An 11,520-nucleotide genomic window follows, 5' to 3' on the forward strand; every position below is an offset into this window, starting at 1 on the left:
GCTACAGAGAGTTCGAAATTACAAGGCTTGAACATTAAAAGTCGTAAATCCAGAAAAAAATGGGTCGGCTGTTTAACGACGGTTAGAAAATTAGATAAAACATTAAAGCTGTGAAGGCTCAGCGGATAAAGCGCTGGCTCCAAAAATTCCCCGATGATTTGCTGATACAAATTCTACCTCCAGCTCACACCACAACCACAGTGGTGACTTCAAATACCCATATTTGGTACAGAACTGATTTAGTTCGTATATTCCATAAAGAAAGCGTGTTCCCATACTGTAAATATCAAATTTGATGACATATTTACTTTGTTACTCATACGAAGAAAAACCTGTATCGGTTTAGTAAAAAAACCCATTTTGACTACGGATTTTCTTCGTAAATTTTTAGGGAGAAAATTTTGCTCTTGTATTGTAAAAAATCGTTATGATTACGGATCTACTTTGCAATTTTTATCGCAAAAACGTAAAAATTTATTTTTGGATGTTAACAAAAAATATCGTTGAGACTACGGATCTACTTTGTGCAGACAATCCAGCTCTAAAAAAAAACCAAAAACAATCCAGCTACAGTTTTGAAAAGGCTAATTTTCCGTGGTATTTTGTAGAAAACCTTGTGGTAATTTTTTTGAGGCTAATCAATTTACTTTCTGGCAGTTGATTGAATACGCGAATGTTCTAAGTAGGGGGAATGTTCTTCACTTCAAAAGGAGAGTATTCCAGATCGAAATTCAACTTTCTACGTTCTTGATGACCAAGAGAGGATTTGAAGAAAAAAAAAGAAAGTATAAATGTTTGTGATATACCTGTATTCTAGGAACTGACGTCACTTTCGATAAGATGAATTGATTGAATGTAATCGTCAGGGATATGTTATTATACCTGAAAAATATTTCGAGCTTTTTAAAAAAAATTATTAGTTTTTCAAAAAGAGATTTAATTTTTAATAAACAATGTCCTATTATATGATAATAGTACACAAAACTACTTTATAGATATATGAGAGTCCCATATTGATTTTTTCTGAACCCAAACAGAATTACTGTAAAAAGGGCAACATTTTGAAGTAAAAGAATAAAAAAAGTTGCACAGTATTTATGCTACTCATATGATAATTTCTACTAGTAGCTTCCTCTTTAGCTTTAAAATTTTGCAGTTATATAAAGTCAAATTAAAAAATGAGAGAGAGAGGGAATAATTATATTACTAAAATATTATATAGAACAATGTATTTTTTTTAGAAATATATATATATATATATATATATATATATATATATATATATATATATATATATATATATATATATAATCGCAGTGTTTTTGGGCTACAAAATGATTGAATCTGCTACTCTTGGAGCTCCCATTCGCTACTTTTTAATCTTAAATTCTGGCAAGAATGAGTCAAATGCAGAAAGCATTCCGCGTGTTAGAATTTAAAACAATTGTCATTCTGTTATCACAGAGAAGATTTCATCAGCGTTTCAAACAAGAGTCTCCAAATAGAAGCAACATACGCAGATGGTATAAGATAGGGGTGTCAAACTCGCGGCCCGAGTTGAACATTTTTGCGGCCCAGTCAATATATCCGACGCAAAGTAAAAATAAAATAGAAATGTGAATTGGAAAGGTAACTAGCATATAAAATGATAATATACTTTATTGATAAACTATACGGATAATTTTAAATTGTACGCGCGAAAATGTAAAATTCTAATTGGCTTGCGGCACCTGCCATTCCAGGGATACTGCATCGTATCAAAAATACGCAGAAAAAATTTCAAATCTTAGAACAGAATTTGAAACAAGGTTTAAGGATTTTAATTCTTTGGAAGGCAAATTTTGTATGTTTTCTTCAATTTTCTCAATAAATATAGACTCAGTATCCAGTAATATGCAAATGGAAGAGTCAGTGAGACTCAAATTTGAAGGCAAAATTCATTGAAGTGGGTAAGCCAGAATTTTACAAATACTTACCGCAAGGTTTGAAAATGCTCGAAAATTGGCATAAGAAATTATTTACATGTTTAGAAGTACTTATCAGTGCGAGTAATTATTTTCTGTTATGAATAGAAATAAATCTCCTGTCCGAAACCGTATTAATAACGCTCACGTTGGGTCAATTTTGAAAGTATTGACCCAATATTGACTCGAAATGAAAAAATATTGACTCGGGCCAATAAAATTTCTCCCGAAATAGGAAAGATAGTAGCAGAGAAGAGATGTCAAATATCAAACAATAATTTAACTTTATGTATGTTTATTACAATGTACTATTTAAAATAAAAATATTTGTTTCTATAAACATTGATTTTTTTTTGCCGCCCATCTAAAGTTAAGCATTGCTTATTTGGCCCAAGTTAGCTTTTGAGTTTGACATCCCTGGTATAGGATGTTTGAAGAAACTGGATGTTTGTGCAGAAGGAAAACTATAAAATAATGTATGGCGTGAAAGGGACTGCCGCATAGAAGTTATCCGTGAAATCAAGGGAAGTCGCATAGAAAATATGCGACGCATGTATACAAAGTTTTGAAGTTTTTTTAACATTCTGAGTAAATTTCATATATAAAATTTTTTTTATGAATAGTTAAAGCAGTTTGTAATCGCTATATTTATTTTGAATTACCATGAAATAAAATATTATATGGAGCAACGTATTTTTTTTCTCAATATAATTTCTATTAATAAAATAATTGCTCGGGTTAATTTTCAAAGAAGTTCATAAAAGAGGTATCAATAACTTAAAGGGTCCATTCATATGTTTGCAATCATTGTCAAAAAGTGAGGACAACGGAATAGATTAGGGGGCTTAAGAATAAATATTCAAGCAAAGGGAAAAAAACGTGAATTACTATTGAAATCTGATGATCACTATTGAACTACATTTCTATGTTCCTTTCAATTGCGCTTATTTTATAATAGCTTCAATAGAACCGGCAATCTATTTACTCCCGTAAATATTTAATTTATTAAGTCCGATCGTTGAGACACGGTTCCCAGCAGATCACCGAAGTCACGCATCACTGGCTACGGTCAGTGTGCGGGTGGGTGACCACTTGGATCAGTCTGTGTAGGGACCGAGGGTGTACGGTAATGGTCCTCGTTAAACTGTTCTACCATAAAGTGCTCGACTTCGAGTGCAGGTCGTCGGGCTACCGAAGCAAGGGGGTCAAAATTGTGATGGCAGGTCTTCGGATCATCCTCAGGGATATTTCCTAGACCATCGCCAATAGCCCATTGTGCAGCTCTAGTGCGACGTAAATGAGCTACAACTACAACAACAACATCTAATTTATTAAAAAAAAGCCTACCTGCAATACATTCCATCCAGATCTGCATTCTCGAGTGAGTCAGCTTTCGAGGAGTTACACTGAAACGGAGATATTAATTTAAAGAAAAAAATAATAGCAGTAGAATAAGATTATTGCGAATGTGAATTCCTGAAATTTACAATACTTTGACGATTATTTTATGCAAATAATTCAGTTTATTATGTTATTCAATCATAGCCCTTCCGATGTATGTTTTAAAATCTTTGTTAAGGCTGTTTTTCGAGGACTCCGCCGTAATATGAAATGATGCTGTTTTTACAGCTGGTGTGAGTTTGCAACTGTTACTTATCAAGGTCCGGACAGTTAGGTCAAGTTTAGCCTGTCTAAAGCCAGCGCTGTCTACGCTTATTTCGAAAATGGCGCGAATTGTCGATATAGAGAAAAGCCGCATTTTTGTGAAGATGAAAAGCGTTTGTGATCTACTCATTTTTCAATGCTTAAAAACTTACTTCAATTCTGCACTACCTGGGTTCATAAAATTCTGCAAAAACTTAGTACAAATCTGTGATTTTGATAATTTTCATCTAAGTGGGAAAATATCGTCAAGTTGGCGATTTTTAAAAAAGGTTTAATAACTTATAAAATATAAATTATTTGTCTGTTCAAAAGTCGAGATAATTCTTCACAGCAAGATTTAAATAATAATCATCATGTTGATAAAATCATCATGTTGATAAAATCATCATGTTGATTCTAGTGCAGGGCACATAAACTATGGCTTTTTATTTTTCTTGGAGACTTCGAAATACTGAGCTAATGCTGAAATAGAAGAAATATACGCTATAGTAGTCGTGAATTGACGTATAAGTATTTGCATTTCGATAATATCAGACAAAAACAATATTGAAGAAGGCAGTGTTAAAAGACATCGTCCATTTTGAACTATAATACTGCTTTTTTTGTTGCTTCATATCAATAAAATTTATTAAATTGAATTGGATTGTACGAATCTCCGTTAGCATTTCGATTTATTTTTATGCGCGCATTTTTGTATAAGCAAGTTTACAAAGCATTTCCAAATTTTTTTCTTACTTCATATTTTTTTGTAATACTTTCATTTACACATGTTTATTTTATTCTATAATATGAAAGATTCTACATTAAACCAGAACAGAAATTATTAAGGAATTAGTAAAATTATATTAAAATAAAATTCAAAATAAAAAATAATATTTTTAAAAACCACGTTTTTGTAGTGGAGAATAATAATTTAAAAAAAATTTGAAAAACGAAAAACGTGGGGCGCATGAAATACATAACAGTAATGTTATATTAGTGTGTGTATGTGTGCTCTTGAGAATATGTGTATGTATAACTGTAATTGTAATTGTATCTGAATGTGGATGTGGAATATGATTGTGTACATGCATATGTATGTGGATGTACATGTGGCTGTGCATGCGTATGAGTAAGAAAATGTGTATATATACTGTTATGTATTTCATGCGCCCCACTTTTTTCTTTCTTCAATTTTTTTTAATTATTATTCTCCACTACAAAAGCGTAGTTTTTAAAAATATTATTTTTTATTTTGAATTTTTTTATTTTAAATTATAATTTTTTAAATTTTTATTTTATATTTTTTAAAAATTATTACTTTTCATTTATTATTCTTCAATACAAAAAACGTGGTTTTTAAAAATATATATTTTTATTTAGATTATTTTTCTTAGTCAAGAGTAGTCAAGACTACAATAAGACCACTACTAAAATAATAGAACTTTCATTTTAAATTAGGGATACAAAAAGCTTTATAGAAAAACAATACCTTTACGAATTTCATTAGTTTTATGCTGATGACAACTAAAACAATCTGGAAATGAATGAGGAAAAACTGAATCCTACCACGTGATTTTTCAGCCAATAAAAATACTCCGACAGTAAAAATATTTTCACCTGACACGTAAAACTAATTTGAAATAATGGAATCAACAACAAAAGACAATCTCCAAAAATTTTTTTTTTAATTTTAATTTTATTTTACTTTTTATGTCTTTTTTCTCTTCATTTTCATGCATTGTCATCCAATTCTGAACTATGTGCCAAATTTGAAGTTAGTAGCTAGTCGGGAAGTTAGTTTAAAATCGATTACAAAATTCCACCCGGACAGACATACACGAAGGCAAGTTTATATAAACGTGGTAATAATAATAATAAAATAATAAATAAAATCATAGTGCAAAATTTTATACCATACCGTTATTTGACCTTTGTTTATTAGCTCCACTTCATATGTTTTTTCACTGAAATAAAGGAAATAAGAAACAATTTCTTATTAAAAATAAATGTGTTAATTTTATTTTTGTGTTTTTATGCAATTTTGACTTCTGAAAATTGAAAAAAAAAAATTCATTCAGCATTATTTCACGAAAAATAACTGACGAATCTAAACATTTTGTTATAAAAAAAAAATTGTTAAAATGATGGTTATTTTGTTAAATCATATGCTAATAATATAATTAAAAAATACAGAATTACATGTTTTTATCAAACTAAATAGAGTGAATTCTTAGTAATAATAATAATAAAAGCAAATTCAATTGCTTTAGAATTAAAATTCAAAAAATTGGACATGTTTGGAACGCTATTCGTCTTGATGAGAAAATATCATGTAGTTGAAGAAAACAGGACAGTCGCGAAACAAGAAAAAAAAGCGTAGTAAAATAACTAATCCGAAGAAAGTGAAGCGATGAGATATTACTTGATACAAAAATTTCGTTTTCTTCAAAAATATACTTGTATAAAAAATTTTCATATTTATTTTTATTCACTCTTGGCTACTGAAGTTTACTAAGTTTGTTTCTCTCCATTATTTCCAATCTTTTGTTTTATTTTTATAATTTTATGACCGTCGTTGAACAGCCGACCCAATTTTTGGGTTTACGACTTACTAATGTTCAACTCCGTAACCTTGTAATTTTGATCCCAAATCAGAGGACAAGGGAACTTCTGGATCAAGTATCAGGGAGAAATTTGCCATCGTGGAGGACTTTTTGATGAAACTAACCCGCATTTGCGTTACATGGAGAGGAAGACCACGAGAACCTCCCACGGTTAGCCTGACGGCAAGGGCACTTTCTTTTTTCTTTCCTTCCAGACGCGGATACTTACCTATGATAGTAAAACCCTTACCCGTATAATCCGCGTCCGGCCAACCTCAACCCCGGGAACGCGCTTGATCAGTGGCAATTATTTAAAATTCCAAAAGAATGAAGATTACAATTTTGTTCACAAATATACAGAAATATTCATTTGAATATTGTTTAAACAAGAATTTTCTTTATATAAGTATATAGCAAGGGGACTCTAAGCCATGATCCGTCTACCACTGAGGATATTTCAAGTCAGTACTGTACAAGCCGGATGCGGAATTCGTATCGACCAGCCATCGCCGGGATCAAATCCCGGTTCACCTCATTGTCAGGAAAACTCTCTATCCCCTGAGCCATCGCGGCTCTTTTGTTGGCAATTTCACGTCTTATATTTCAAATTCAGGTCTTGAAAATGAGTGACTATTTTTGAGCGCCTGAAACAGGTTGACGCTTTTATCCAATCTGTATATTTTTGAAGCGAATGGAGTTTTTTAATCAAGTTAAATGCGTTATTGCTAACGAAAACTGAAGGAGATAGAAACTGAGGGGGGGGGGGGGAGGAATCAAATCAAAACAAAATACATTTAATCGGGAGGGGTGACACAAATGTTTTCTTAATTTGCACAGCCGTACCCAATGGCCACCGCGATTCTTTTCTTTTCCTCACTTAATTTATTTTCCGTTTTTTTCTGGAAACATATAGTTTGTCTAAAGTAAGAACTCCCCTAGTCACTTAGCTAGTACCGTGGTGGTGACTATGGTAACGAGGTATAACTATTTCAAGTAGGGGTGTGGGGTAACTGTTTAGAACAGGTTCTGGATCGAGTCGGAGAAAGAATAGGAATCTTTTTCTTAAAATGTGTTAGCTCTAGAGTAAAGAGGAGCTACCCTCCCTGAAATATGTTATTTTTGCTTCTATAACAGAAGACAGCAGAAGACTTTGCGGCGGGGGTAGTTCTTACCGTAGACAAACTATACTTAACCGGTGCTGTTTTCATAAATTATGTGGTTCCATCATGATGAGGAGCGTCGAACAAGCAAGTGTTTTATTTTCAAATTCATTTTCGCTTCAATTTTTCTTGACAATAATTGCTTCAGTGAACCGTGATCACATATTAGTGAGATTGTTCTATTCTCCTTTCACAGTATTGTATATAAGAAAAACCTTTCTGACTCAACCGACTCAAGATCTTAGGGACTCAATACGGCACTTTAAATTTACCATTTCGATTTTACGTATCAATTCATCCTGATCTCATCATTTGCATAAATTCGGAATACTCAAATCAAAATTCTTGATGGTCACATCAAAAAATTTGATGGTTTATGCTGGTTTCAGAGTGATTTACGATGGTCCAGCATAACTAGATTGTCGCCATCATCCAACATTTTACATCATGCGTTCATGGTTTTTGATATGCCAACAAGCTTCCCTCATGGAATGATGGAAAATGACGCTTTAATACTATGATGGTTACCCATCAAGAGAAGTTTGATTCTCATTTACCAACAATCCGTGATGGTCCATGATGATTCTAACTATACATTTTCATCATTTTTTAACTGGACTTCTTGTTGGTTCTCAGAAATGTACCACCGAAATAATTTTTTTACCAATCATAAATCAGTCCGAATTCCTACATTGGAACGATGGTTGTTCATGTTAATTCCACCATTTGATTTCTAAGAAACTATGATTAAAATTTTTGATTGTTCAACATGAACGAACAATCAAAACAAGTTGTTATTCTTATGTTGGACCATCATAAATCAGTCCGCATTCCTACATTGGAACGATGGTTGTTCATGTTAATTCCATCATTTGATTTCTAAGAAACTATGATTAAAATTTTTGATTGTTCAACATGAACGAACAATCAAAACAAGTTGTTATTCTTATGTTGGACCATCATAAATCAGTCCGCATTCCTACATTGGAACGATGGTTGTTCATGTTAATTCCACCATTTGATTTCTAAGAAACTATGATTAAAATTTTTGATTGTTCAACATGAACGAACAATCAAAACAAGTTGTTATTCTTATGTTGGACCATCATAAATCAGTCCGAATTCCTACATTGGGGTGATTGTTACTCATGTCGGTTACTATCAAAAAACATAATGATTCATGAAGGAATTATTGATGGTTAACATCATGATTATATTGTTTCATCAATGGAAAACAATAAAATTTTTTGACTTGGATAGGCAAGCCCGGGAAAGAGTTTCTTTCTCATTCTGTGAATCTTGAAGTGGTTAAAAGAAATACCAATAATCAGTTGTTTAATATTCATTAAACAAATATTGTTTGTTTTTATATCCATTTCCAAGCAATATGTAATTTCTTAAATAATTGATACAAAAATTAAGATTGCTAATTAGTAATACTTACAAACAAGGTTTTTTGCCACACTGATCTCCGCAGCCTTCTTCAAACATTTCCGAATACCGATTCATATCTATACAAGATATAAAATATACAGAATGCTTCTAAAATTTTTAGACTAAATATGTATATCTACCACTAAAAAAATATAAATCCCATTCACCAGTATATAAGACATGTTAACTCAATTCTATGTTGGAGTACCTTTTCAGAGATGAAGGTTGACATTGTCTATATCTACTCTCCCCACATTGGTGACCCGGATGACCCGAACGCGATGTGAACACGCCAACTACGATTTGAACAAACCTACTTCGATGGATGGTCCACATAGATCAATTGACTTGCTACTTGTGGCTGCGACATTATCCACCACCTCGCACTATTGCTACTCAGTCTCGATTACACACAACGTACAAAGTATGTACTTGACTGCTAAAGACAACACAGGAGTGACCACGGCAGTGAAATTAATACACCTCTCACAATCAGCATTTAAAAAGTACGGTGATCTTAATACAGCTTTCCCGGCTTCTCCCAAAACAGCGACCATCTAGTGGCATCCGTTCATCGAATTTAGTCACAGATAAAATTCTGGTGGGGGAGTACTGTAGTGTGTCTACTATTATAAAAAAGTAATTCCTATTCACTAGTATATAAGACATGTTAATTCGGTTCTATGGTAGGGTACCTTTAAATAGATAAAGGATGACATTGTCGATATCTACTTCCCCGACACTACTCTTCCAATCTGAGAAATAAGGCATTCATAAGAATAAAAAATTCATAAAAGTGGAGTCACAATAGCCAGAATTAGGACAATAAAAAAAATTATACATTATTTTACTTGCTCACGACTAATACATTTTCTGGGTGAGACTTTCTACTAGTTTTTGATAGGTATTGACTTATAGGCTTTCACCACAGTTCAAGTTAAGGCAAACAGTGATGATGTTCGATTTAGCTGACTACGTAATCTGCGAGCTAATTCGATCAAAATATGTTCCACGAGACTCTGGGAAAGTCTAGTCTTTCAAAACTAATTTTTCAGAACCGACAATGAGCAAACGTCCCATTTGTTTGAGCGTAAGATTACTAACGTTCGACTCCATACCTTTTTAATTTTGAATTTAATCCAGAAGACAAGGGAAGAAATTCACCTCCGTGAAAGACTTTTTGAAGGATCTAATCCGCATTTGCGTTAAGTGAGGAGGAAAACCACGAAAACCTCTCACGGATAATACGATGGCAAGGGAACTCGAACCCATGATCGGCCTATTTCTGACGATGTTTTACGTCAGCACTGTAGTCAGTACGAGCCGGGTGTAGAATTCTTATCGACCAGCCATCACTGGGATTCGAACCTGATGCATCTCATTGGTAGGTGAACGCTCTATCACCTGATCCTCCAAGGCTCTTGAATACTAATGTTTTTTATTTTATAACCGTCGGTTAACAGCCAATCCAATTTTATAGGATTGCGACTAATAATGTTCATCTCCGTAGCAATTTTGAACTCAATCCAGAAGACAAAGGAACTCCTGGATGGAGTAATGGGAGAAATTTGCCTTCGTGGAGGACTTTTTTTGTTGATAGAGCTAACCCGCATTTGTGTTACATGAAGGGGAAGACCACGAGAACCTTCCTCTGTTAGCCTGACATCAAGGGGACTCTAACCCATGATCCGTCCACCACTGAGAATATTTCATGTCAGTATTGTGGTCGATGCAAGTTGGATACAAAATTCATATCGACTGGGATTCGAACCCGGTTCGTCTCATTGGAAGGCGAACGCTCTATCCTCTGAGCCATTTCAGCTCTGAATACTAATTCCGTCAAACCATGACCTGCTCTAGTCTTAATACTGGAATGGACCTGCCGTCCTGCTAGTAAAGAAATAGGCATTCCCAGAAATATCACCATACTATTGGGAGAAAACCATTGTCCATAATGTGCACATACAGCTCAGTTTATGTATTCCACCACTAGAAACTAAGCTAACCATGATAAACTTTTTGAGGAACTTTAACCAGGAGGTACTATAGTGTCCAGAAATTTTAGCTAGATTGTGTACAACTACGAAAGATGCTCTAAGTCTTGGCCATGCTCATGGATAGACGTATGTATAGACACTGTATGGAATGGATGGCATTACGTGCACAACGTATAGCATTAAAATCGCAAAAAGATTCGTTAAAAACTGAGCAAGATATAAGTAGTTAAGGTAGTTCTTTTATGCTGCTCATGCGCAGAAAAAATTTAATTTTTTTTGGTCTTCATTTTTCAGTGAATTTTATTTGGCAACTAATAAAAAAAAAGTTTGATTTGAATACCTTAAAAATTTTGAAGCAATTTTCTAAGTAGGTTTTGTACTTTTTAAAAGAATGCTCAGAAACATTAGGGGATTTTACAAAAATTTTATTTCGTGTAAAATCCCTTTTTATTTCATAAAACAAAATTTAATAACTGATGATAATACTATACAATAATGGCCCGGAAGCCAAAATGCGTTAGTATAAGGAAAGAAAACATGAGAAAGAAAACATACATTTATGAGGGACTAAAAACATACTTTAATTCTTTCTTAACGTATTTTTTATTTTATTTTATTATTTTCTTTGCAGTTATTTGTTTGTTGATGTGTTGATGGGAAATTGTCAAAATTTCATTGGACAAAAAGAAGGAAAGAATTTCTTGCACCTTTTAGA

General features: G+C 33.0%; 1 long non-coding RNA gene across 1 annotated transcript; it reads right to left on the reverse strand.

Annotated features, from left to right (window-relative positions):
• Window positions 1-806: 806 nt before the first annotated feature.
• On the reverse strand, window positions 807-5,576 carry LOC147812062 (uncharacterized). The gene is made up of 3 exons (XR_015432887.1): window positions 5,530-5,576; window positions 3,312-3,370; window positions 807-882 (listed from the first exon to the last, which is right to left on the reverse strand). It is a non-coding gene; the product is annotated as an uncharacterized LOC147812062 (long non-coding RNA).
• Window positions 5,577-11,520: the final 5,944 nt, after the last annotated feature.

Source organism: Parasteatoda tepidariorum, chromosome 4, assembly GCF_982258835.1.
Source record: "Parasteatoda tepidariorum strain Cologne lab strain chromosome 4, Ptep-v5.0, whole genome shotgun sequence".
NCBI classification, from domain to species: Eukaryota; Metazoa; Arthropoda; class Arachnida; order Araneae; family Theridiidae; genus Parasteatoda; species Parasteatoda tepidariorum.